The following is a 27,638-nucleotide window of genomic DNA, read 5'->3' on the forward strand; positions in this document are numbered from 1 at the left end:
ATGTTTCATTCCTTGCAATAAAGACAAGAAACAAATATGAAAGAATATGAACAGTTGCTAATTCTGGGATGGTAAAAACTGGAATGTTTTATTATTCCTCAAAATTTTCTGTATCTTTCAATGGCCTCAAATGTTTAAAAACAAAAAAAAAAAAGGAGGCAGGAGGAGAACCAGGAGAGAGCAAAGGCTATTTCCCAAAGGAAGGAGTGGTCATGTACATGGCTGCTAAGACTTCAAATACAATAAAAACTTTAAAATGTCCACTGGATTTACTGTCATGGATGTCACTGAAGACATAAGCAAAAGCCCTGGCAATGGAGTGCTGGGAATAGAAGCCAGACAGGAACGACAAATGAGAGAGAAGACAATAGCAATGGTGATCATCAACAATCCTTCATCTTTGGAAGAGAGGAGAGAATACTGAAAAGCACAGAAGACCCAAGGAAGGCTTGTTTCTAAGATAAGAGAGACTAAAGCCTGTTTACATGCAGTTGGGGAGATGCAGAAGAGATGGAGACAGTGGGGCAGAATTTCTGAGGCTGTGTAAATGATCTGAAAACAGGTGGAGAGTTTGGCCTCAGATTGGAGAAGGGAACTGCCTTCACCCTAAGAGGAGATAAGCAGGAAATGATAGGTACAGAAGCAAGAAGCACCCACGAGACGGACTCTTTTTCAGGGAAGTAGAAGACACTGAGGGTGAACTATCCAATTAGGGGGAAAAGTTACAGACTAACACAAAGAAAGGGAAGATGATGATGAAGCAGCTTCATGAAGCAAGTCAGGTTCACGACAGAGTGTACAGCCTGCTTAGATGTGTGCTTGAAATGTTTTTCTAGTAGGTTTCAGCTGCCAGACGCAAGAGCAGAGAAGGAAGGTATTTTTGTAATTTAGGACTGGTTTTCACTCAGATGGGCGTGACCAAAAGAAAGAGGAGTCAGGGAGTTGAAAGTGTTCACCAGAGAGACAGTTATTATGAAGCTCTCCTGGACACAGAGGGGAATGAAAGAAGCAGGGACTGGATGGATGGAAAGAATGGCAGAAGGCTTCCTGCAATTAGGGTGAGTGTGAGGAGGTGCGTAGGCAAGTAAGCTGGAAGGAGAGTCCATTGTGATTAAAGAGAGGATGTCAGAATTAGTGATTTAAAACCTGGAGCCTCTTCTGATAATAATGAAGTCCTGGAGTAGGCGGTAGAGGTGAGGAAGAACAAAGGACAGAGTAGATGAGGAAGGCAAAAAGCTGAGAATGCAGAGGCGTGGTTAGGTGGATGCTCACACTGCCATGAATGGTGACAGGTGGTGGGACAGATAAGAGGACAGTAAGCCTGGAGCTAAAATCTTGAGTAGGGTAAAAGTCTGTGGATAATAGTACCAATGTATTCACAGGGCACAGCCTCCAAAGCTCTGAGAGTTTGGGGGAGAAGGAAGAATGGTCTGACAAGCACCAAAGACACTAATTTCCCTTCATGATACTAACTTCACTTTGTGATAACGGCCTATTTGTACAAACTGTACTCCTCATGTAACTTCCAGGAACACCCACATGGAGTTGAGCAATAAGTAAGCACCAGCAGACATTTCGGAGAAGGCAATGGCACCCTACTCCAGTACTCTTGCCTGGAAAATCCCATGGTCAGAGGAGCCTGGTAGGCTGCAGCCCATGGGGTTGCTAAGAGTCGGACACGACTGAGCGACTTCACTTTCACTTTTCACTTTCATGCATTGGAGAAGGAAATGGCAACCCACTCCAGTGTTCTTGCCTGGAGAGTCCCAGTGATGGTGGAGCCTGGCAGGCTGCCGTCTATAGGGTCACACAGAGTTGGACACGACTGAAGCGACTTAGCAGCAGCAGGAGCAGCAGCAGCAGCAGCAATTTCCTCCAAATTTACTACTCCATTCTGTGGTAAAGCTGCTGTAGTTTAGTCACTAAGTTGTGTGCCTTTTGTGACCCCCTCAGACTGTAGCCCGCCAGGCTCCTCTGTTCATGGGACTTCCCAGGCAAGAATACTAGAGAGGGCTGCCATTTCCTTCTCAGGGGAATTTTCCCAGACCCAGGGATGGGACCCACCACTCCCACATTGACATGTGAGTTATTTACCACTCAGCCACCAGGGAGGCCAGTGGTATAGCAGAGATCAGATCAAATAGCTAGATGTGATCTTTAAAAGAATCCTGAGTTCACATTTTCATTTCCTCTTCCTCCATCATACTTTTTCCAGGTGATGTGGGGGAAAGCAGGTGTGGTCTTTTGAGCACTGAAGAGGAATTACGATGGACTAGCTCCCAGCACTGACACAAAGCAAGCCCCTTCTTTGCTCCGCCTCCGTCTGACCCCTGTAAAACGGTGGTGGGAGGTTTGAAGTGGAGGATGGCAAGGATGACAATGATGCTGGTTAATCTTTATAGATGCTAGTTAACCTTTACCTCTACACCCCTGCGGTTTACACTCTCCATCTCATTTAATTCACACAATTCCTGGGAAGAAAGTAATAGCGAATCCCCATTAACAAGTGAATCCACTGCTCCAGAAAAATTAGTGACTGCCCCCAAGGTCACCACCAGCTAGTAAGTTACCTAAAAACAGCTGGCCTCCAGAGACTAAGGCTGTTCTCACTCCAGGCCACTTAACTACCGAACAGTCCAGGGTTTCTTCTAGTCCTAAGGCTTGGTGATTCTTTAACTCCCATTAACTTTCTTTCCCTGAAGGGACAGGGTAGACAGCAGACTTCAAAGGCTCTGTAAGGGCAGCGGTTTTACTTAAAAGTTAAGGCAGACTTCTGGGAGTCGGTCAGCGCAGCGCAGAAGGGGAAATGACGTCATGAGGTTTCTCAGGGCAGCTCCCTACAGGTGCTCCCCTGAGGGCTTCAGGCAGCGACACAATAGCTGGCTTTTCTGCCAGCTCCCAGGGAGTATCTCTCCCCTGGCAGATGGAAATGTCATCTCACCTGGTCAGGACTATGGGTGCCTAATTGGATGGTGAGACTTCAGATCTAGTCCTTGACAGGAAGATTCTGGGCGGTATTTCTCAGCCACGCAAAAAGTTAACTCAAATTCTTTTCTTCCTGTATTCTCTAATTTTAAATTACGTAAATTTAATCTCTTGCTTCTTGGCTCAGCGTTACTGCAAATTAAACATGCAAGTATTAATAATGAAAATAATTTCCCTTTAAAAACGTATCTTGAAAGTCGATGTGGGGCATTTCCAATATATCCATAAAACAAACAAGACAGTTTAATTGTTTGTTTCTCCAAGGGAAGACGCTAAACTAGGAATTAATTTGGTTCAGCCTGTGAAACAATTCGTTTGCTCTGCCTCATTCTGCCAATTAAAGAACTTTTCCCAGACACAATTAGCATGTAAACCAGGGGCAGAAAAGGAAGAAGGGGCCTTGGCGATCCGGCCCGGATGGAGACTGCCGGCGGAGAACCCCGGGGACGTCTTGGGCCAGACATGAGGGACCGCGCCGGGGACGCACAGACGAGCTCGGGATTGAACGTCGAAATCAAGGGCGTTAAATAGTCGCGGCAGAGGATTGAGCGGTCACAGCTAGCCGGGACCCTTCCCCAGGGTCCGGACCGGATTCGAAAGGGATGTCCGCGAGCCAGTCGCCACCCGGGCCGCAGAAGCGCGCAGACAAGACCTCAGCCCCCACGCCCCAGCCGCTCCTAAGCTGGCGCCTCGTGCGGCTGGGGCTGCGCGCGCACCTACGGCCGCGGCACCCCACCCCCCACCACCGCGGATCTCTGGCGGCTTTTGCCTGCGAAAGGTGGGGATAGCGGCCCCTGCTGGCATCTTTGGCGAACAGCAGGGAGACGGACCTTTTTCCCTCAAACCATTTTCCTCACCTTTTCTAAATGGTTTGTGGACAATATTTATACTGTTGTCACGAGTGCACTTATTTTATTCTTCATGAGCCCTCATTAGCATGCTTGTGCGTATTTTAGTTGCCCGTACGAAAGGCAAAAAAAATGGGGGAAGGGGGTCTTATTAGTGGCCCTAGCCCCAATTAGGCAGCAGCAGCCCCAATTAGGGAACAGGTACAGTTTCTAATGCATTTATTTAAGGGAACTCGGCCTAAGGGGGACTGAGACCCTGATCTTCCCAGTGCTTTCCTCGGCCGACCCCATAACTAGTAAATATTGATCCGAGGACTGCTTGGCCGCCAGCGCGAACCAAGTGAGAAGCCCCCTGGGTGCGGGGGCCAACTTGCTCCTTTGCGGTCTTTTCGGCCAGCAGGCAGGGAGCGCGCAACGGCCGGGACAGGGGGACGTCGTGTGGCCTGCCCAGTGGGCACAAGCCTTGTAACTGTAGGACTTTTGGGCTACTGAACTTTCAAGCGGAGGAAGACTGTGATTGCCATTCTCCTCCTGATGGTAACACAAAAGCGCCTTGGAAGAAGTTGCGATTTAGTTATTCCATGAAGCTGTTGGATACTCATTGGAATTGTGTGTTATTTCTGAAGTTTACATAATTATTTCTAAGAACAGTGTACAGACTTTCTAAGTTTAAAAGCAGATCGTCGCTACCAGCATTTCTTGCACTATAGTTAATTTGCTTACTTAACATGCTTTATTAACGTGTGTTGTATGTATGTTAACTAATAGCTGAGTTCATATCGTCGAAGTGTATTTTTAAGTGTACAGGTTTCTATCCAACTCATCTGGGTGCGCAGAGCGTCCGTCACTTCTGGAATTTACCTCTTGATATAGTAATCAGAAAGACTGGCCGTTCACTTACCCTCATCCTTTAAAACTTTTCCATTTAAAAAAATCGATGAACAAATCCTTTCTTGTAACTTGCTCCTGCACTACGTCTATTTTTATTTATTTTTTTGATTTGGCAGGGCTCGGCAATGCTGTCCGAGATTTTTTCCCCCCAGCAAGAGCAAATGCGGGGGTGAGGGGAGGCACAGGCTGGGCTTCTGCGGGTGTCGCCCCCGCCGGGACCTCCACCGAACGCGCCGCGGGCGGGCAATAGTGGTGGAAGGAAGCGGCGCTGACCAGTCGGTCCAAGGCTCCACCTGCGGCCACAGCGCGTAGTTTCTCCCTCTCTCCGCCTCGCTCGCTCCGGTTCACACACAGAGACCGCAGCCCTCCTTCGGGTCGGAGAAGACGCCAGCCAAAGTAGGCGGGGTTGCAGGAGAGTCCGCTTTGCGCAATCCAGTCCGGGACTTGGCTCCGCCCTGGAGCGGCGGCCTCTCCAGTGACAGAGGAGTAGTGAGCGGCACGGGGTGAGGCTGCAGCCAACTCCGCTCCCCGCGCACTTACCCAGGCGCTCCGGCCGCAGCAGCAGCGCTTCTCCGCGGAGCCGACCTCCCGCGATGCCAGCTTAGGAGCGGCGGTAGCGTCCAGCACCGCCACACCCGCGGCGTAGCGCTCCCGGTCGTGAAGCGGGGCTAGAGCGCGCACCCCTGCCCCAGCCCCCACCCCGCCCCCCACCCTGAAATGACTTGTTAATCGGCGCAAACACCAGCGAAGGGACTCGCCGGAGTGGAATCCAAGTGCAATTTGGATTTGGAGAAGAGTTTCTTGAACATTTCCTCCTTTCTTGTTGTTTTTTTTCTTTCTTTTTTCATCTCCCCTTCTCCGCCTGTCATTGGAAATGAATACGGCGCGTTTGCATCCCAGAAAGTAGTCGCTGCGACTGTACCCCCACAGAGACAAGCACCCATGTAGGAATGACAAAGGCTTGCGAAGGAGAGAGCGCAGCTCGCGGCCCGGAGAGATCCCCTCGATAATGGATTACTAAATGGGATACACGCTGTACCAGTCCGCTCCGAGCCCCGGCCGCCTGCCCGTCGATGCACCGAAAAGGTACGGCTGGGGCGCCCTGGTGCGCCCCACCTCCCGGGCGGTTCCGCTCCCTCCTGCGGATCCCGGGGCCGCGGTCCGCACACCGTCTCGGCTTTGTGGTGCTTGCGTTTTATTTTGTCTTGTGTCTGTCTTCCGAGCGTTGCCCGGCCCTGGGGGAGCTGTCGCGAGCCCTGTCCGCCGCTCCTCTCCGCCCTGCGCCCCAGAGACCTCCGGGCTCCGCGTTATGAGCTTCCCCACTCGCGTCGCGCACACGCCAGGCGCCGCCCGGGACCCCAACCGCGCGGATAGCTGCCTGGCCCTGGGAGGTGTGTGCAGTATCCCTGGGGGCTCGTCCTCACTTTCGGGCCAGCGGGCAGCAGAGAGGCCAAGAAAGGGTGAGATTCTCGGAAGCGCCCGGTCCTGGTGCGAAGGCAGGGGAAGGGGTTCTACCCTCGAGGGCTAGAGGAGGTTCGGTCCAAGAGCGCTGTTTTCGCTCGACACTAGGTTTGGGTTCGAGGTGGGAGGAGGGGTTCCACAGACACGGGGAGATTGGGGTGGGGGGAGCAAAGAGAGTCTTTTGTTGTCGGCGCGGGGTCTGGGCTGGGTTCAGTGGAGTGCGGGAAACTTGTAATGGCCCTGGCACCCGCGCACCCTGCCACTTGGTGACATCCCGGCTCCCGCGGCCGCTGGGCACCAGAGGTTCCGGGCTTTGTTTGCTCGAATGAGTGGCCTCCTCCCGGTGTGGCGCGGCTTCCCCGCCCTGGGTCCTATTCCCCGCCGCAGCTCCCTCCTGGGCGGCGAAGACAGCATCTGTAGCGTCTGCGTCCCTCTCGGGCACAGAACCCCGTGCCGGGGGCTGGCGCCCGCTGCTCCCTCTTCCAAATACTACGTGGTCCCTCTTTGGAAAGGAGGTGTCCCGGGAGGGGGAAGGGTGGGAAGACCTGGCTAGAAATGGCTCAGTACTTGCTAACCAGATGAGACCTCTGCAGGGGCCCGGGGTTCTCGATTGTCCGGACTACTTGCTGCGTGTAGAGCGCTGCCTCGCTGGCAGTGGGGCGCTCCGCTGCCAACCCAGCCCGACAGCGCCCACCCACTCTGCATGACCCCGCTGGGATGGGAAGTGTCTCTCCCCCGTCTCCCAGATGCTCTGCTTTTTTTCTGGGCTCCCCACCGTATTACACGGTGCATAGCAGGATCCCGTAGTCCGTTCCCTCCTTCCATGACCGGAACGGTACAGGGGGAGCCAGGGAGCAGTCCTAGACTTGTGGGTATCGGGAAAGGAAACAGGATTCCGCTGTCTTTCCCGCTCCCTCGCCGCCGCCACCCTCCGCCCAGCGTCTCCTCCTCCTCTTCTTCTTCTTCTTTTTTTCCCCTGCACGGGGTCACTCGACCAGGCACTTCTGGAAAGTTTCTCTGAAGGCCAGGGATGGGGGAGCACGACCGATTTCGGGCTCAGCACGTGCAACCCGCGGGAAAACGATCCCCCAGGGAGGTGGACAGACCGCCCAGGATATGGCTAGGAGGCAGGAGCCAGGAGCCAACCCTTCGGAGAGTGGCACCCCGGCCGATGGTCAGCTTGGTTGGGGTCGCGGTGCGGCACTTGCTGGACTGGTCTCTTAAGCAGTCGAACAAGGGGAGGGCGTGGGGAGGGGCGAGAAAGGGAAGTTTCCCAGCAGGACTCGGAAGCTGGTCCGGCCACTGTGGACAGCGGCTGGCGCGAGGGTGCGTGTGGACACCGGCCGGGGATCGCTGGCTCCAAGCGCAGCATCTCCAGTGTCCTGCACCCAGCTCGCCGTTTTCCAGCCGGCGGGTGTTCAGGGAGGAGCAGAGCCGGGAGTCAGGTGTGCGTGGAGCCAGGGAGGCCCCGCTGTTTTCGCAGCCAAGGCAAACACTTCCAAGGGGCTTCCCCCTGCCTGTTTTGCAAGGAGCAGCCCCTCCAGCCAGTCCGCGTCTGTCCTTGGGAGAAAGGCGGCTGCTTAGTGAATCTGGTGACCAGAGACGATCACGGTGGGATCGTGGGATCGCTCTCTGCTTGGGCTGGATGGAAATTAAGTAGCAGCTGAGTGTGATCCATGAAAGGTTGAAAACACCGGCGTGTGAACACATACACGTACAGACACAGACTCTCTAACATGTACGCCCAACTTTCTTTGCCTCCAATCTGAAAAGACGTTTAACCCAGTGGCAGTGTCCTGCCAGCAGGTCTCAGGAAAGCTATTTAATGCCCCCCAGCGCTGACTCTTAAGTCTTTCCGGGTAGGAAGGTCGAGTGCCTTTGCCTTGCCTTTCTCTAATCCTGATAATCGTCTGGTCTTCTTTCAACATACCTCTTGGGCATTAAGTCTACAGACTGCCACTCTGATGACAGTGAGACGATTGTTGGTTCCAGATAACATGAATCTTTATTAAGATTTTTTTTCCCCCAAAGTTAAGATGCTGGTACATATTTCTGAATGGAACATCTGATTTTTCACACCCTTTCCAAATGACTACAGAGGTCAAGATTGCAAGCATTTTGTATGGTTCTTTAATACCCTTTTAGTCTGCATGGAGCAGTTTTTATAGTAAGCTTTGATTAAACTACTCCAGGCATCAGAGTTAATTATTAACCTAACCTTAAATATAGTGGCAACACTGTGTGTCTCCACCTATTAACCTAAACTATCTGTTAAAAAATAATTGCACTATTTGAATTTGGCTTACCCATGCTTGTTTATATGGTAACTTTTATTTGACTCTTGAGTAACCACTACTCTCTATTATTATTTTGGTTTTAGGACCTTCTTAAATGAGGTGCTTTGCAAGCCAATCTGAAAGCAGAAATGAATAACCATCAGATTTAAACCTTTTGTGTGTTAGGCATTCTAGTTCATTTTTCTTATTTACACTGTTTGATAGCAATCTTCCCTAAGTGTTCTGTTTTGCAGTTATTACCCTTTAGAGATGGGCCACAGTCTCATAATGCATTTAATGTTCAACAGACACCTAAGATCGTTATCTCAGGGGCTACTTGCAGAGTATACTCATTGGATAAAACCATCTAAGTTTAAATAAGTTAAAATTTCATAAGAACCAGTATAGAAACTCAAGTAAATGTTGAATGAGTAAAGGAAAGAAACAGTCCCAAATGGGTCACGTGTCTCCTCTTGAAGGAGACCTGGGCACATTTTTTTCCCTGCAATGAAAAAGAAAAATCTGTGCCTTTAAGTAAGTGGTTATAATAAAGTGGCAGTAAGTGCAACTCTTTATTTACACACACAGACACACACACACAAACATACACCCCTCAAGTTCTTTCAAAGTCTAGTGACTGCTTTTCCCATCAGTAAAAAAATATAGCATTTGCATTTTGAGGAGGTGGATAACATTGCCAGCCAAGTGTGTTGAATCAGAAGGATGGCAAGAATTAGGAAGACTGTTATCATCATTGAATACAAATAAGACACCCAAATTAAGAACTTGTATTAAATTCGGAATAAATCTTCCTGCTTTTAAAGGCAAATGGGTAGTTGCATTCCTTTATGAAATGGAAGGAAAAATACTGTTTTGGACAAGGAGGTAAGTCAGATACTTAAGGTTGTGTATATAGTGCTTCAGCTCTCTTCTGAGCAGAACAAAAGAGTAATGATGGGAGAAAAAGTTTTTTTTAGAACTAGATTGCCAAGAGCTAATATATTCTCCCATCATATTTGTTTGCAGAAAGGAATCACAGAACAAGCCAAACTAATTGCAAATGCTTTAATTAGGCATCTGCCATTTGCAGCAGTAGAAAGTCTAGGAAAGTCTGCATGAATCCCTGCACTGCCTTCTGCCCTCCACACACACTTTAAGTTCATCGCCCTCCTCCCAGAGCGAGTGTTCCTGGGTGTTCACATCTCCAGGGGAAGCCTGGAAGCCTCCTGTTGGGACCTCCCAGTGTCCCCCACTCTCTTGGGGTGCCCTGGAGCCAAGTTGTCTCTGAGAGATTTCTATTTGAGTGAAGGCTTTTCTCCTCTGCCTTAAAATGTGCTGCAAGAGCAACTGAGCTATTTCTCTACTGGCAACCACACAGCTGCCTCTTGGGGATATGGGAAGGGAGGGAGGCATTTAATCCCTTTGAAATGGGCAAGTAAGATGTCATACCACACAAACCTCAAGGGGGGAAGGGAGTTGAGCATACTTCTTAGCCTGGGACTATTACAGTATAGTTTATACACAAGGGTAGGGTCTACACTCATTTGCAAGCAGATGAGTGCTTGCAAAACCTTTTTATTAGAATAATTCTAATTACACTAATGGAGAATGTCATATATAACTATCAATACTCTGATCTTTCCCAAATAACCGCTTCAGCACAGATCTTTCTCCTCCACATATGCCTTTCTTATCATCTTTTCCATCTTGGTAAATGGCAGTTCTAGCCTCTGAGTTGCTTAGGCCAAGAAACTCAAGAGTTATCCTTGACTGGCCTCTCTCTGATGTCATCACCTGTTCTCACTGCCATGTTGTTGGCCCCACCTGCAGAGAGCATGCAAACTCCTTCCAGGTCTTCCACCTCAGTGGCCCTCGCACTGGCCAAACCCCTGTCTCCATCTGCCTGCCGGGGGATCTACCGGGCTAGCCTCCCGGCTAGTTTCCCACCTTTGGTCTATGTCCCCTACAGTCTTTTCTCAACAAAGCAGCCAAAGTGATAAACATTTTTAAAAGCAAAATCTCATCAGCTTATGTGTTCTCAAATGCTTTCCCATCTTATTCCATCAAAGCCAGAGTCCTTCCTATGATCTTTGTGGACCCACATGATCTGCACTGGGGCCCCTCTGACCTCCACTCTTCCTTGGGGTCACTTGAGCATGCCCTCTCCCAATCTGGCCCTTTGCAAGGTCTTGCCCTTTCAAGGCATGGGGCATGCCTTTGCCCAGAGAGCTGCAGAATTTGCTTCTCCTCTCCTCCTGCAGGTTCTCTGCTCACATGTCGCTATCTCAGTGAAGCCTTTCCTGATCATCTTTCTTACTTCACCATTTTTCCCCCAACACTCCCTAACCCAGTGGACAGCCTCAGGGTTGTTTTTTTTTTCCTTAGGACTTTTCACATCCTGACAGACTGTCGGTTGTCCCCATTTATTTTCTGTCTTCCGCTGGAACATAACGCCACAAGGGTAGACATTCTCATGTCTCACTGCTGTCTCCGGCACCTACACCTGTGCCTGTCACATCACAGGCCTTTCATAACAAGTACTTGTTGAATGAATGAAGAGGGAATCGTTTTGTGAACAGCCAATCTTTTTCACCTGCTCCTGTTTCTCTGTGTGTCCATCAAATGAGACGTCTCTCTACCTTGATGAGTGTGTGTGTGTGTGTGTGTGTGTGTGTGTGTGTGTGTGTAGCACTGTCTTCCATGTACACAGGTGATGTGTCTCATATACCATCAGTGGAGCACCCCTTCGCGGTTATTTTCCCAGTCTTGGTGATGGATTGGAGCCTGCCTATTCCCGCACTCGTGCCCATCAGTCCCCGTTCTGTAGTTCAGAGCGCACATCTGTGGGACACCTGGTTGAAGCTGGAGGGACTGTGAGTTAGGTAGAATCAACCTTCTAAAAAACAGAGCTAAGAAGACAGCCAGCACTTATGGGGCTTGAGCTTTTGACCCTGGACTCATTTGTTCTGCATTCTAACCGCTGGCCCCAGAACCGTCTTGCCTTTTAGGAGTTTGCTCAGAGTAGTTTTTAAAAATTAAAGTTTCCACCAGGAGGAATAAGCATGCGCATTAACGAACTCACATTTCTGCCCGGTCCCAGTGCAGTAATGACTATTGTTGAAGATCCTGTGCTTGAAGTCAGATGACCTGAGTTCCGGACTCATTACCACGGACAAGCCCCTTAACTCTTCTGAAGGTCAATATTTTAAATAAAAACTGTAAAGAGTAAAAATGCATGCTTTCTATCTAGTAGAAGTATAGGAAGAATAATACAAAATCACGAGTGTGATTGTATTTGGTAAAATATAAAATGCACTGTGGTTTGACAAGTTTGACAAGTTTGATGCTAACTCCCTTCTCATCTCCAGAGACCCCAGGCCTACCAGAGACCCTGCTTCATTGTCGTTTATAGAACAAAAGAAAGATTATACCTTGTGGATATCATTTTAATGTTAACCACATGATGAAATTAAATAAGGTCCTCAGACTCACTGAAAATAATCTAGGTAGTGTATGGATGGCAAATTTATGAATCAGATGCCAACCGTTTCAACTAGTGATTGTTTTCAATGTGACCATTAAATTAGGCAAGGTCATAGGAGTATCACTCTGCCAGGCATTATTTTTTTTTTTTAAGTAAGGGCATTTTTTTTGCTCAGGTAAGTTTTAAATGGTTCACATCAATGAAAGCATTGGGACCTCCTTGGTGGTTCAGTGGTTAAGATTCCTTGCTGCCAGTGTGGGGGGGTGGGGTGGGGCATGGGTTCCATCCCTGGTCATGGAGCTGAGATGCCACAAGCTGTGAGGCACCACCAAAAGATAAACAAACAAAACTACAGACAAAATAAAATGAAAGCATTAATGTAGAACAGACACACCAGGGTAAAGTTTTGATCTCTGGTATATACTGCTATCTTCCCCATCAAATGCAGGGCAAATTCATTAGGTTTTGTGGCATATAGTTTCTAAAAATGTGGAGGGACTGTAGATAGCTTGGGAGGTGATGCAGAGGTCACAGTCTTAGGCAGACACAACACAGATTTGCATACCCCCCCTTTTTTTTTGCCATTTACAAATAGCCGTGGCTTTGAGGAAGTTACATCTCTTGTCTCTGTTTCCATTTGTCAAATGCTGGTGGTGTTTTTGTTGTTGAGGAGAGGAAATACGACAACATCTGTAAGATTCATGGCACAATGCCTGACACTACACACACTCATTAAATATGAGGTGTTATTTTTATTTGGGTGACAGTTGTCATGGAGAGTGCCCTGGTGGGGAGAGGACCAAAGGAAACGGCCTTTCACATCTGCAACATGAAGAGAGGATGCAAAGGAAATGACCTTTGGACTAGAAAGGAACATTCACACCATAAGCTGGCCACGATGTCAGGGGTTCTAAGCAGAGGAGTGTGTGAAAGGGTCACTTGCGTGAGAAGAAGAGCTGGGATCCTTTGCCTAACTTTGGAAGTGGAAACATCATACCCAAAACAGGGAAGAAGAAAACACTATACAAGTAAAACAATAGCAAACAGCTATTTATATCTGTTTATCTGTATATCAACCAAGTACCCAAAGGACAGTTGTTTTTAAAAAATCATAGCTTTCACTTACTAATACTGTAAAAGTAAAATACACACACAGCCTGTATCCACTAAGGAATCTGAGAGCACCCACATTTAGAATCTGAGAGCTTCCCATAATGACCATTCAGGGATGAGCTGAATTGACCCCAAGGACCACACACGTGTCACAGAGGAGAAGCTTGGCTGTCAATCAACTCCTCCAGGAAGCTTTGGCTGGAATCTGCCTGAGTTTCTTCATGGTGGACATATACTTGCCAGATGACTCTTCCATGGCCAAACCTGACATAGTGACAGTTTGGGAGTGCCTGAATCTCCATGCCGAAGCAAACCACTACTTTCCCACAAGGTGGCACAGTGGTAAAGAATCCACCTGCCAATGCAGGAGACACAGGTTTGATCCCTGGGTCGGGAAGATCCCTTGGAGAAGGAAATGGCAACCCACTCCAGTATTTTTGCCGGGAAATCCCATGGACAGAGGAGCCTGGCAGGCTACAGTCTACGGGGTCGCAAAGAGTTGGACTAACTTGGAGACTGAGCGCACCTTTCCCACCAAATGCAGAAAATAGTCAGCTGACCCCAGTGGAGACAAGGATTACGCTACTGCTGATACACTGATACACAACCTGAAATTTGATTCAAACGATAGCCATAGATGTCCTTATCAGTGAGAAGACTCTGACTCCTCAAGAGCATAGCAAAAGGGGCAATAAATTGTTATTATCACTCCAGTTCCCTGAAGGAGTAAGAATCCCTCCACGCTTAGAATTACAGTTATTTTCATCTAGACAAAATTTTTCTCTTAAATTTTGTAAGCGGAAAGAGGATGTACAGAGAGCAGAATAAATCAGCAATCCACAGGCCCCAAAGACTGAAGGACCAGCTCCCACGGAGCAGCCTGTGCGACGACTGGTGCTTTGAAAGTATTGTTAGTATAGATGTTTCCGCATTCAGCCTTCAGACCTGAGGCTTTCATTTAGTATGACTCAGCACTTTCGAGTGGTTTCCAACTAACCTATAATTGCCATCTGCAGAAACTTTAATTCAAAGAATCCAAGCCAATTTGAAAACCTTAGCCAATGAATTTCTAAAATTGATGTTATTTATCCCTCTCTTACCCCTTCTGCCCTCACACGTGTTTAAGACCAAGCCTTTGTCCATCGTTTGATTTGAAGCATTTATAGAAGAGAACAGCATCTGGCATCAAAACACAATGAAAACACACCACTGGAAAATAAGCATTTGAGGGAATGAGAAATAAAGAATCTATTATGGTTTCATGTTATATGAGAGTTTTAAAGACAAGCTATCTGTGGATCCATTCTTTTTTCCTTTTTCTTATTCCTGAGTCTTTTTTTTCAGGAGCATATTCAATCTTTTCATTAATATTGCAGCGATTCCAGCGCTCCCCCGACTCCTGCCCCCGAGACTCTTACTGCCCTTGAATGAGGAAACTAAGAGAATACTGATGGAGCTGGTGAATGAAAAGGTTCCTTTCCTGAAAATGGAATGCTTTATGAAAAAATTGCACTCCGTAAAAGACACTCACAACAGTCCAGCAACTGTCTCTCCTTTTTACCCCAAGAGCCACTTGACTTCATTCACGTATTTTGGTGTATGAATGCATTTGTTCTTAGGCCTCAGAAACCCAGGTGGAAAACCAGCCTATAAAGCCTTGCATTATTCTAAAAATGTGAGCTCTGAGTTACTTTAAGAACATTTTCTGTAGAGTGAGCGCTAAACAGAAAACAAACTGTTTAAAGCATTCTAAACTGGAGTCTACGTAGCAGGATGGCAGTTGGGTGGATTTTTATAAATACTCGTTAATGGTTTCCGAGATGGATTCTGTGCTAATTCTTCTCACATCATGAATGATGGCCCTAGCTAGACACTGTTGCTGAGATCTTCATCTATTAATCATGGAGGCTGCTTTCTTATTCGGTTGCCATAGTTTCAGGGCCTCAGATAGTGTTGGGGTGTCTTGGGAAAGGTTTGAGATAGACTAGGCTTGCGAGCCTCGCAGTGATTTTGGCAGCCATGGTCTTCTGAAAGCACTGAAAACAACTTCTCGTATAATTCAGCATTGGATTAAAAGAGGCAACTTCTGAGAGTGTCTCTCTGGACCTTGTTATGTGCGCATCCAGCTGATATTTACTCCAGGATCCGTCTCTCACTCAGTCTTGCTGGTAAAAAATTACGGTCCAGGGGCTGGTGTCACTTTCATCCTTGGACAAGCCAAAGGGTGCGAACCCTTCGTTAGGCTGTTCCTACACATGGAGGTAAATGAGGTCAGTCCTGACTTCACTCACATTTCAGTCTCATAATTGGGTTTCGGCTCTGCAGATGGCTAAATAAATAAGGTGACCTCAGGAGTGTTGAATGTTGTGCTTTGGTATGGCCATGTAAGCATTCAGTGCTTTCCTTCAGGTTTCACCTTAATTTTTTCAGGTTTGACATACATTACTGAAGGGCTAGGGACCATTTGACTGCGTTTTGCAACACTGGCCCAGAGGTCTACTGCTTTGCCAGTTCTTGAGTGTATGAGCGGTTTTTTTTCTTCCTGTAATTATAATATCTTACTATGTCAGAGTGATAAGGAAAAGCTCTCCAGTTGTGGACATAGTGTGTGAGTGACCCAGTCAAGAGAAGATGTGGAGGAGTAAATTGCTACAAGAGGGAGATACACTCCACAATTTATGGGCTTCATGTGCAGTGGAGAACACAGCTTTCCTTTGTTAGGTAAATCTGGCCTCATATGACAGATACGGGTACATGTCTTCACGTTTTAGTTGCCATATTCCAAGTGGACTTTCAAGGATTCCTACCCATCTAAGCCCAGCCATTTCATTCCTTTGTAGATTAAAACATAAAACTGTCTCACACTTGAAGCACATAGCGCTGGATCCAGGACATGCAACACAGCATATGAGAATCCAGGTGGGTTCAGAAGAAGAAAACCTTGCATTCATTATAAATGGGCTTAATCTAGAAAATTAGTCATTTTTTTAAAAAACTAGGAAATGACAGGGTGAGCTTCAAAGCAGCTGTTTTAAATTTCCACAGATCCGGCCTGCCAAAATTTTTACTTAAGATCAACAAGCATTTGTAATGCACGTGCCTATTAAATTGACCCCTCCCTTACTCAGCCACACTCAGTGATTGATTTTAGAGGCCAATAATTTGAAGTAAATGAAAAGGATAACATGGCCTTAATTGCTACTGGCTTCACCAGGCTTCTGGGCACCAGAATTCCTTGTGGAGAAACACTTTTAAGCGTCACAGCAGTTTTTGATCATGTGGTCTGGCTTACCCAGAGGCCGCAATTATCCCCCAGCCCTTCCCCACCTCCCTCCAACATCTCTGGAGAAGCAAAGAAAACATGCATATGTAAATTCAGTCTTACGGACGCTTGATTATTTGGTAGGGTCAGAAAATAGGTCCTGCTCCTTCTATGGTATTCTTATGAAATAGTTGTTGTTATTGTTGTTGTCCTTGTTTTTAAAAAAGGCATAGAGTGGGAAGGACAAAGGGATTCATATTTCAGATCAGAAACTTTTTCTGCTCCAAGAAGAGTTGCTGGGAATTGACTTTGCTGTCCTCTCGACAATCCAAGACGTGATTACTCTTCAGTATCCGGTCAGACACAACATCGCACACCATCGCACACCGGAGCCTGAAGAAAAGTCACAGGGCTTTTGTGAGGCTGTCAGTCAAATACAATGTAGACTTTAATTAACCTTAATTAATGATTTCTGATTACAGATTTTTTTTTTTTTTGGTGCCTCCAAGGCATCAATACCTTGGAGGCTGCATTCTGTTGGAACATTTTCAGACAGCAGTGACTTGAACATGCTTCCATTATCTTGCCATGCAGACTACACGAGGTTCTTTATGAGAAACATGATTCTGTATCATTCGCAGAATGGTCATGTAAAGAATGAAATATCACTTGGGGGAGAGTTCAAACTGATAAGTGGTGCAAAGTGTTTTGAATCTTTAGAGGAACCATTTTTTATTTTAACTTAACAAATTTGTTGATATTTACTGGCACCTTTCTGGATTTGAGGCCATGCTTTACAAAAATAGAATGAGACTTTAAGTGGTGGTGCCCCAGGTCTTTCAAATGAAAGCCATTGTAGGCTGGTGGTGCTGGATCAAGTGGTATTTCCTTTGTCTGCTGAAAAGAATCCGCTTGCTACTGCAGGAGACTTGGGTTTGATCCCTTGGGAAGATCCTCTGGCGAAGGAAATGGCTACCCACTCCAGTATTCTTGCCTGGAGAATTCCATGGACAGAGGAGCCTGGTGGGCTCTAGTCCACTGAGTCACAAAGACTCGGACACAACTTGGCAACTAAACAAGAACAACAAAATACTCTTTCTTGAGTGCTAACCATAGTGATTGAAACACTATAAGCACTGGAGAAACTGGCCTTACTTTTGGTTTATTTGGAGGGAATGATGCTGAAGCTGAAACTCCAGTACTTTGGCCAGCTCATGCGAAGAGCTGACTCATTGGAAAAGACTCTGATGCTGGTAGGGATCAGGGGCAGGAGGAGAAGGGGACAACAGAGGATGAGATGGCTGGATGGCATCACTAACTCAATGGATGTGAGTCTGAGTGAACTCCGGGAGTTGGTGATGGACAGGGAGGCCTGGCATGCTGCAATTCATGGGGTTGCAAAGAGTCGGACACGACTGAGCGACTGAACTGAGCTGAACTGAACTTTTCCTTGTGTCATGAGTTTTGGAACAGATGTCAAGTAACTGAACTATAATGTTAACGCACTATTTACATTCAACTTTTAACCAGAGGGCCTAATGAAAGTTAGGTATAATATATTAATGCCAACTTATGAGTTAAGTTTCTGTGTGAATAATCACTTTGCAGCTTATCTGAAACTCTTAATAGCATATAACCTATCTGGTTGAGCATAATTTGTGCTTATGAATTATAAATGCCTAGCTTTTACAATTAAGCTTACCAATCTAGAAGCATCTTTAATGAGAAATTACCTAAATTAAATTGACTGATACTATTTGCTGTACTGTGTTCTAGGGTAGTGATTACCTAAAATATAGGCAAGATGGTTGCCCCCTGCATGCAATATGGTTTTACTTTTAACAGAAGTAAAGTCAACCGAGCGTCATGATCCCATGTTTGCCCAAACAAGAGAATATGCTACTGGTATCATCTAGAAAGCAGAGTGGTTTCCTATATAGCCAAGGGGAAGGCAACATCTTTTGGATACTTTTCTCTTTTAAAGGGATGTTTGGCTTACAGGGAAAAGTTTTCTATTAAAAAGGCAACTTTTATCTACAAGATGTTTCCGCTCATTTGTGATGAGGGGAAGTTCAACATGTTGAATATGCTGATTAATTAATTCTCCTGGGAGATCATGGAGGGTGGAGCTTTCGTTTTCATATTTTGTCCTGTCCAGAAACAAGACGTGTTAATACTACTCAAACACATCCGTTCCCAAGAATGAAAAGGACAACGTCACTGCCAGGACTGTTAGAAAACAGCCACTTCCAGTTCCCCAAGCAGATCCTACCCCACGCCAGGTGTGCCAGAGGAGGCTTTGAAATGTTGTGAATAGCTTGACATTATCACGTCGTTATTGAGATGCAAATTCTCCAGCACAACTTGCAAAGGTTTTCAACATAGGCAATGTCTATTCTCGCTTATTGTCAACGGTACCCAGTCTTCACTGGAGGGCTTATTCTAATAAAAGCAATCACAGTGCATCTGCAGTGTTTCATCGTTTCTCACTGCCTATGTTTGAAGAGCTCGACACACCTTCCTGGAATGGTCTCTTGCAGCGGGAGGACAGACTGACTTTGCAACAGTGAGGTGCACACCCAGGACTGGTCTGCCCAGGAAGAATCTTGCTGCTCACATTTAGAAGTCAGGCTTACCGATGATGATCAGCATCAACAGTATTTAACAGTGTTATTACTATTAATAAAGACCTCATTACATAGTCCTTATATTTTTCTAAGTATGTTTACAAACATTGCCTCGTTTAATATCATTACAGCCTAGGTTAGGCAAGGCGGGTATTATTATGCCCAATTTAAAGATTAGATAACTGAGATTCAGAGAGGTCAAATCCTTGGCCTAAGACTATACACCTCTGGGAAGGGAAGGGCTTGAGACAAGGTCTGAAGCCTTCTGAAACTGAGCTCCGTGACATTGTACAGTTTGCTGAATACTTTAAAAAGCATTTGGAAATAATTTTGTCTTCCAACAGAAGATGTTTTCACATTATGCCTACTATGCAGATTGACTCCTGCCACAGAAAACCTTAGAAGTAGCTTTCCGAGGACTCCACCCAAGGGTTCAGGACCTAAACTCCTGCTTCTTGATGCATGCCAGTGCAGGTCTTTGTCTCCAGCAGCTCTTAGGACCTTGAGTCTGTCATCCAAAAAGACATCATTTGAAAAATGGAGGATGTTGTTATTTAGGATTCTAGCCCTGTTTGATAGTAGGAATAAAAACAAAGGTGGAAACTTTGACCCTGGTGCAGGGTACAACTGGAGGGACAGAGGACTCAACCAGATATTCCTGCAGGAATATCCTCCTGGGGCCTTCAACCTGTACCTATGAAACAGAAACATGCTTTTAGCGAGGAATAAAGTAGACCACATGGCTCAACATAAATGGATTTTCCCTCCAACCAAGGTCATTTGACTCCTCTGGTCCATACTGCTAGATGCAGTGAAAGCATCAGGTCCATTTAATTCAGCAGATACGTATTTAGCACCTATTCTAGGCAAGTTCTAGATACTGCAGAGACAAAGTGATGACCTAGTTCAGAATCTATTGATCGATTGTGGCATAACCACTTAGGGCCTAGACAGCGTATTAAAAAGCACAGACATCACTTTGCCAACAGAGGTCCATATAGTCAAAACTATGGTTTTCCCAATAGTCATGTACAGATGTGAGAGCTGGACTATAAAGATGGCTGAGGGCTGAAGAATTGATGCTTTTGAACTATGGAGTTGGAGTAGACTCTTGAGAGTCCCTTGGACAGCAAGATCAAACCAGTCAATCCTAAAGGAAATCAACCCTGAATATTCAATGGAAGGACTGATGCTGAAACTGAAGCTCTAATACTTTGGCCACCTGATGCAAAGAGCCAACTCACTGGAAAAGACTCTGATGCTAGGAAAGATCGAAGACAGAAGAAGGGGGTGACAGAGGATGAGATGGTTGGATGGCATCCCTGACTCAATGGACATGAATTTGAGCAAACTCCGGGAGATACTGAAGGACAGGGAAGCCTGGCATGTTGCAGTTCATGAGGTTGCAAAGAGTTGGACATGGACATAGCGACTGAACAACAGCACTCAAGGCCAGACATTGGGCCCACATACTATCCAGAAAGGTAGATGTGCAAAAAAAAATACTACAGTGTCTGAGGGCTGACTGTTCTCCATGTCCAAAGCAGTGTGGTAAGGATGCTGAGGACAGAAAGGAGTGCTCTGTCAAGTCTGGGAAGAAGCATTTGAGCTGCACCTAAGGGTGGACAAGATTTTGGCACCTAGTTGGCAAGGGGCAGAGGAGCAATGGGGCTAAGAGAGAGGCAGGAGCAAAGGCCAGAGGCAGAGAAATCCAAGATTTGGCCGCAGAGCAGCAAGGGAAACTCCTGGTGACAGGGGATATGGCCTGGAAGCCCCACAGACAGAAAGAAGGATGGAGAACAGCCCATGGAGGTCTCGGCCCTGCTTAAGAGGTAGGACTCCAAGCTGCGGGCAATTAAAGCTTTTCAGCCAAATGTTGATGTCATCAGACACGTGTTTTGGAACTATAAATCTGCTCATGCTGTGAGTGGAAAAAAGGAAATGGATTCTGGGTGCATTGACAAAGTTTAGCCTTCAGGACTTAGGGGCCAGTTGGATGTGTGGGGTAAGGGGGTGAAGGAGTGAAAAAAATGGTTCCAAGATGTCACATCTGGGGAGCTGAGTGGATAGTGGTGACATTGGCCGAGACAGGCCAGGTTTACAGACAAAAATTGTTCATTTTTAACGGCTATCAGAAACCATATGTAAATGACACATAAGAAGCCAAACACCAAAGCCTGGGACTTAAGTTCTATTGTGCTCATACCCAGCTCTGTAAAATGAGTGCTAAAGATTCTCAAATTAAGAGCACTTAAACTGTTGCATTTGGTCTGGCAGCTGGTACCACTTTCTCCAACATTAGGGAGGTTAATACCATGAGCTGAGGTGGATAATAATGAGAAAGACTGAAGCACCATCCAGCGCATCTATAAAGACTGGCTGCAAAGTGCAGGGCAAGCAAGAAGCTTGTGATTCACTCGTGGAGGAATCAGGGCCTGCATCGAGCCACCTGTTTCCTATTTTTCCCATTCTGAACGGTATGCGAGTCTTTGAATTCTGAAATTAAATGTACATGTGTTCGCCCCTTCCTTCCCTCCCTCTTCCCCACCCCGCCGTGGGCATATTTATATGAGTGTTTATCTCTTAAGTTGCCTTGTGCAACTGAAATGTTACAGGTGACGTAATTCACAAAACACAAATAACACCTAAATTGTGTTGGTTATTTAATAAGACAGTGTTAGCATACAGCTAGGCCTTTTCTGCTGCATGGTGCTAAAATTGAACACTGCTTATGTAGCAGAAGAAAAAATGTGTTGAGTAATATTTTATTTAGGAAGAAACCAACCTTCAGCTCATAGGTGAACGACACATTACAGATTTCATTTTACGGTTTCAACCTTTGGATAAGTACTGATACTATATAGTTCTCCACAAGAGTCCTCCAATGCCTTTAATGGTGGAAAATAACTAATATTTATGCTATAAAAAGGAACCCTAAAAAGACGGATATTCTGTCTTTACCCTTCACATTGCATTTTTATTTCAGAGGTTTCTGAATAAAACTTGTAACAGCAGAGTTTTATTCTCTAATAAAGTTTTGTTTGTTATTTTAAAAAGAGGTTGAATAACAGAAGTGAAACAAAACAGGACTAGAAACATCAAGCATCTTCAGGAGGGTTTAACAAATTAGTGAGTTTCTAGAAGGGAGAAAACATTTATGAAGTTATATCCTTTGAAGTCTTCTTTTAAAGGCACATGCAGATTAACCATTAAGGAATGATACGATGATTTTTTGCTTTTCACTGGGACGCCATATTTGAGCTGTTGTCTGTTGTGCGATGCCAAAAGCCTGCCTGTGTAGGCTGCCTTGTTTCTAACTTGTAGGCTGCCCTCTAGTGTTACTTAATCTCAGCACACCCACTTTTGTTCAGATCCCAGGCAAGGTGAAAAAACATACAAATCTTAGCGGCTAGTTAGCAGCTAACCTAGCCCACCTAGACACTGTCCCCAAATACAGTGTTAAAAAGTTTGATGCCTGGTCTGAAACGTGGTAAACACATTTAAATATGCCCATCAAGCTCTTGATCGCAAAGAGGACAATGTTGTGTGGAAAACACACACACTGATGACTGGGAATGGAAGTCCAACTCCGTTACAAAGTTAATCATTGGACGAGAAGTTTTAGGACTACATTATCCAATTAATTTCACTGATATTTTTCTTTTATGTCATGCAAAAGAGCAATATACAATAACGTAAGCTCTGTCAAATAAGTCAACAAGACCTTCTTCAACAAGTTTAACTAAAATTACAAATGTCAAGGAAGAATTTTCAACCACCCCTGGGTGGGAGATGTTTGACCAGAGAGACTCACCTCTAAGTCTCTGGCATAATTAGCCCTCAGGGAAAGGTTCTCTAACTTCAGTACACTATCCTATTACAGACCTTCAAAGAGTACATTTCAGCACTTTATAATATAGATTATCCTCTGAAGATATTAAGAAGAGAAGCACGCACTGCAGCCTAAACCATGGCATTAAGTCCTTTCTGACAGTAGCACCAGCTCTGCTTTTTCTCGGATGAAGAGTAAGCATACTCCAGAGTCGGCAGTAAGTGGAGAGTGAATTTCAGTCTCGGTGGCTATATTTTGCATGTGTAACCTTGGCATTCTCAGTGGGTTATGGAGGTAACCTTACAACGTTCCAAGTGCATCGAGCTGATAGAAGCAGAGTGATGGACATGAATTTGATAGAAATGCTGACTGATGACAATGATGATGATGATGTCCCTAAAGTTTGAGACTAAAATCAGGAAGAATACCTGAGATCCCATTACTGCTGGAAACACAGAATGAAGCTGAGGGTTAAAAGTGCATGTAGGAGTCAACTTTTCTTCTAGAGGGGTATCATGACGAAGGAGTTAAAAGTCTGAGCCCTGGAGTTTCCTGTTCTGTTGGCTGTGAGGACTTGGGAAAGTCACTTCACCTCTCTGTGCCTTGTTTGCCTCATCTGTAAAATGGGAATACTAATAGTACCAACCTCATGAAACAATTCTGATGACTAAATCAGACAATATGTACCAGAAGAATGTCTGGTATATAATAAGCACTCAGTGTGAATGATCTGGGTCTTCCCCAGTGGCTCAGCGGTAAAGAATCTGCCTGTAATGCAGGAACCGCAGGAGATGTAGGTTGGATTCCTGGGTTGGGAAGATCCCCTGGAGGTGGGCATGGTGACCCACTCCAGTATTCTTGCCTGGAGAATCCCATGGATGGAAGAGCCTGGTGAGCTACTGTCCATAGGGTTGCAAAGAGTTGGCCATATCTAAAACAACTTAGGATGCACAAAAATTATCTATGATAATTTGACACCAAATTCTCCCAATGGAATCGGTGAAATTCAGTGCTTCATGTCACTGGGAGGGCATAGTTGACATTGTAAGTTAAAACTGAGAAGACAAGATGATGACAAGATGACAGCGTCCAGATGAGTCTTTCTCTCTGCTTCTGTTGCTGTCTCTTTTTCTATGTACTTTTGTGTGTCGGGGCGTGATTTTAAATGGTTGATTGAATAATCCTTCATTTCTTCACTTCATTTAGGAAATATTTAAGTGTGTACCTACCATATGCATCCAGCTATATTATATATTAGTTCTTATGGGATGAGAAGTTAGGTGAATAGGTTTTCCTCCCATTTTAATTGTTCTTCGTTGGGTCTGGTGTTCCACAGGTAGCCTGTATGTATCAGGCTTATGCCACAAACCTTCCTGCACTCTGGGAACAGACTATGTAGGAACTCCAAGGCAGTAATACTGAGGGCTTTTCTCACTGAGGGAGTTTTCTGTGTTAGATTGTAGTCAGGGTTATGTTTGGAATCACAATATTCCAGAGAGGGCCCAGAGGTCTCTGTTACTCTAACCTGACTCAAAAATCAATGTGTAAATACAAAAAGTTTATACTTTATACAACAAAACTTTAAGATATATATGGCATTAACTACCTACTCCAGTAAACTGAAAATGTCAGATTGATCCACTGGCTTTAAGTCGTTGTTTTTCACAAAACCCAAGAACCGAGCACTGAACCGCAGAGTAGATGGATTGAAAAGTGAATCCCCAATCCAGCCCAGTCTTCACCCCTGCTTCCCTGAGGCGCACCGAGAAGACCGAAAGGAAGCTGGGTGGTTAAAGCATAGACACAGGGCCACGCTGCTCATTAGCTCTCAAGCAAACGCCAAGTTACTTCTGGCTCTATCCATTCAAAGTACTTACTCCAGTGGGCAAAGCCTAATTCACAAATAAGGGAGTTGCCAGTCAGCAGTTAGGTAATGTGTTGGTGGCAGGGTACTTCCTGAGACAGATAATGGAGATGTTGGCCCCTCCTCCCCTGTGGCAGAGTGGACTCTGTGTGTTTGGTATTCACCCAAATGCAGGACCATCTGACAGCTGTTTGGTGTTTCCTGTGAAATGGACTTGGGCCCTGGCCAGATGCTAGTGGACAGATGTTCACAACACAAACCTGTCACCAAATAGGCGCTAATTGGTGCCCTCCTAATGATCCGAACAAATAAGGCAGGAATGGGCTGGATCTGCCGTGACCCTCTCGGGACCCATGCCTACCTTTCCCGGCTTGTGGACGAGGCTTTGTTGGGAAACCCGGCTCTCTCCAGCCTCAGGGATTTGGGGTTCCTGGGCCCTGTGATATAATACCTCCACAGGGATAGTCAGTGTCTGCTTTGTGTGTATGGAGGTCTGTACATAGGTACTTAGAATTGAAACCTTTCTAGAAAGTGGGCAGATCAGGTTGTTTAGACTACATCACTCACATCAAGGCAAGTCTTAAGGGTGGAGAATTTTCTCCACAAATTTGGTTTCTGTGCCGTAGTTTTTGATACTTTACAAAAATCATTACCTTCATGGGAATCCTCAAACAGAATGTGTGCGCTCATTTCACACCTTTGGTTTACCTGGTTAGCTGCAGCGTAATTTTGTTCAAATGTTTTGGATAAAATGGTTTTTAAAAAACTAAAGTTAGTTGAAAGTGAGTATTTCAGGGTCAAACTGGTTTGACAATGCCTCATTCATAATTAGGTGGAGTTGTTCCTACTTGTACAGACTACAATTAACAGTCTTTGATTTCAACAGTTCAACTGTCTTTTAAGTGCCGGGGGCCCTTTTTGAATAGGAATTCTGCACTCTCTTCTCTTCATTTTGCAAGTTGGGAACAAACTAACTCCTGGCTTGTTAATAACAGAATGTTACCTATCTTGAGACTGACAAATAATTCTTTATATAAGGCAGGATGTGGTGGTGCAGTGAAGAATCCGCCTGCCAATGTAGGAGACGTATTGGATCCCTGAGTCGGAAACATCCCCTGGAGAAGGAAATGGCAACCCACTCCAGTATTCTTGCCTGGGAAATCCCATGGACAGAAGGGCCTGGTGGGCTACAGTCCACGGGGTCGCCAAGAGTTGGACATGACTAAGCACATCAAGAAGGAGGAGGCAGGATGTAGTTTTATAATAAGTGATTTAGAACATCTTTTTCTGATGTTACTGTTCATTGCTTGTTTTCCCTCGATTCAGATTGTATACTGATGAGTACTCAGAATACAGACCCTCTCTAACTCTTGAAACTCGGTAGCCTACTCCCTAACATTAAAGCCTTCTTTCCCCCACCCTCTTCCAGAACTAAAGATCTAAGAAAGACTCATCCTTCACCCAGATCTTTCTAAAGCATGCCCTATACTAACCCAGCTAAAGAGGCTGGGCTATTCTGCTAGTCCTTTCTATAGCTGTTTATTATATACATATATAGAGAGAGAGAGAGAGAGAAACTTGGTTGAGTGTGGGAAAATATCTTATCATTGTATTCATCCTGGTTGAAATTCTCTAGTTTTTTTCCTCTAACATCTTATCCTCCGGATTGCTCTGGACCAAAATTGCACTCCCTTCCTTTCCATTCTTTAGCATAGCTCCTGCTCCCTTGAATGAAAGGCAGCTCGACTAAAGCAGCTAGAATGTGCCCAGCAACCGGTGCTGGGTCCTATTGAGCCCATTGTCTGCTCCCAGTACTGTGGAGCCAAATCTCATTTGATAGCACAGTGTGTTCTAGGAATTCCACTTCATCAGTACAACAGACCTTCTCTAACGCTTGCCTCTTTTCCCCATTTGCCACTGTCACCCGCAGTGCCACGCAGCCCCGAGGCCGACAATTATAATCCACTTCTCTCCAAGGCTCCGCTCACCCTCATTGGCAGGGACCACGAGGCATCAGCTGCCATATTAAGCAGACGCTAATGACACCGAGTGTGATCAGCTACAGCAGTCGACGTGATGGTGCGTTTAAGACTTAATCCCTTTGAGGGACTGAACTTGGAGTTCAGAGGTGGTCTCCCTATAGTGGTTACCCGGAGGTTCATAAGAAATCTGGCTAAAACTACAGTTGGATTTTCAAGTGCTTAACGGTCAGTGAGGTGGCTGGCTGTGTATGTTTAAACTGAACACATTAAAAAAAAAGTCTTCCCAATACAGTCACAAAAAATGAGCCTGATACACAGTTGCATAATGTGTTATACGAATGTACTGTACGCATTTATAATCTACAGTTTTCAAAGCAGTTTGCAAACTCATATTGTCCTTATTTTCCCAATGGAGATGTGTCCTTTGGTGCCTCACAAGGATTCTTGGGAAGAAGGGATGCTCTTGAGAGTCTACTCCCCCTGCATCCTCGTCTGTCAGGAAGAGGCTCTCCTCCTGGAGACAGGGTCTCCATCATTTCTTATTTATCCCTACATCCCATCCACATACAATTTCACTCTTTCAACTTTCTAGTGGATTTTGGCAAGGAATACACTGGATGAAAATGTTTTCATTTTTGTCACCTCTGGCAGCATATGGCACCATTTATGAAACAATTTTCTATTGGATGCATAAAACTGCCCTTTTAATAACACTTCCTGGGGACTTTTCTGGTGGTGCAGTGGCTAAAACTCCACACTCCCAACCCAGGGAGCCCAGGTTCAATCCTTCACCAGGGAACTAGATCCCACATGCCTTAACAAAGATTGAAGAGCCCATGTGTCACACCTAAAACCTGGCATAGCCAAATAAATAAATAAAATATTTTTTAAAATAACACTTGCTGTAAGTAAGCATGAGTATAAGCGATTATCTGCCACTGATAGAAAAGCCTTTGAGAGAGGATGGGAGCTGCCCCTGAATGACAGGCGCAAATGCCCCTCCCGTCAGTGCT

The 27,638-nt window shown here is 45.7% G+C and overlaps 1 protein-coding gene and 1 long non-coding RNA gene across 3 annotated transcripts in view; one reads left to right on the forward strand and one right to left on the reverse strand.

Annotated features, from left to right (window-relative positions):
• Positions 1–2,124: 2,124 nt before the first annotated feature.
• On the reverse strand, positions 2,125–3,684 carry LOC129630258 (uncharacterized). Its single transcript, XR_008703624.1, has 2 exons — positions 2,421–3,684; positions 2,125–2,330 (listed from the first exon to the last, which is right to left on the reverse strand). It is a non-coding gene; the product is annotated as an uncharacterized LOC129630258 (long non-coding RNA).
• A 1,527-nt stretch (positions 3,685–5,211) lies between these two features.
• SEMA6A (semaphorin 6A) overlaps positions 5,212–27,638 on the forward strand; it is a 131,469-nt gene continuing 109,042 nt past the window's right edge. For both annotated transcript variants that reach the window (XM_055550710.1, XM_055550720.1), the window contains exon 1: positions 5,212–5,810. The gene's annotated coding sequence lies outside the window, so the exon portion shown is untranslated. The remainder of the gene's footprint in view (positions 5,811–27,638) is intronic.

This window comes from Bubalus kerabau, chromosome 1, assembly GCF_029407905.1.
Source record: "Bubalus kerabau isolate K-KA32 ecotype Philippines breed swamp buffalo chromosome 1, PCC_UOA_SB_1v2, whole genome shotgun sequence".
Classification (NCBI taxonomy): Eukaryota; Metazoa; Chordata; class Mammalia; order Artiodactyla; family Bovidae; genus Bubalus; species Bubalus kerabau.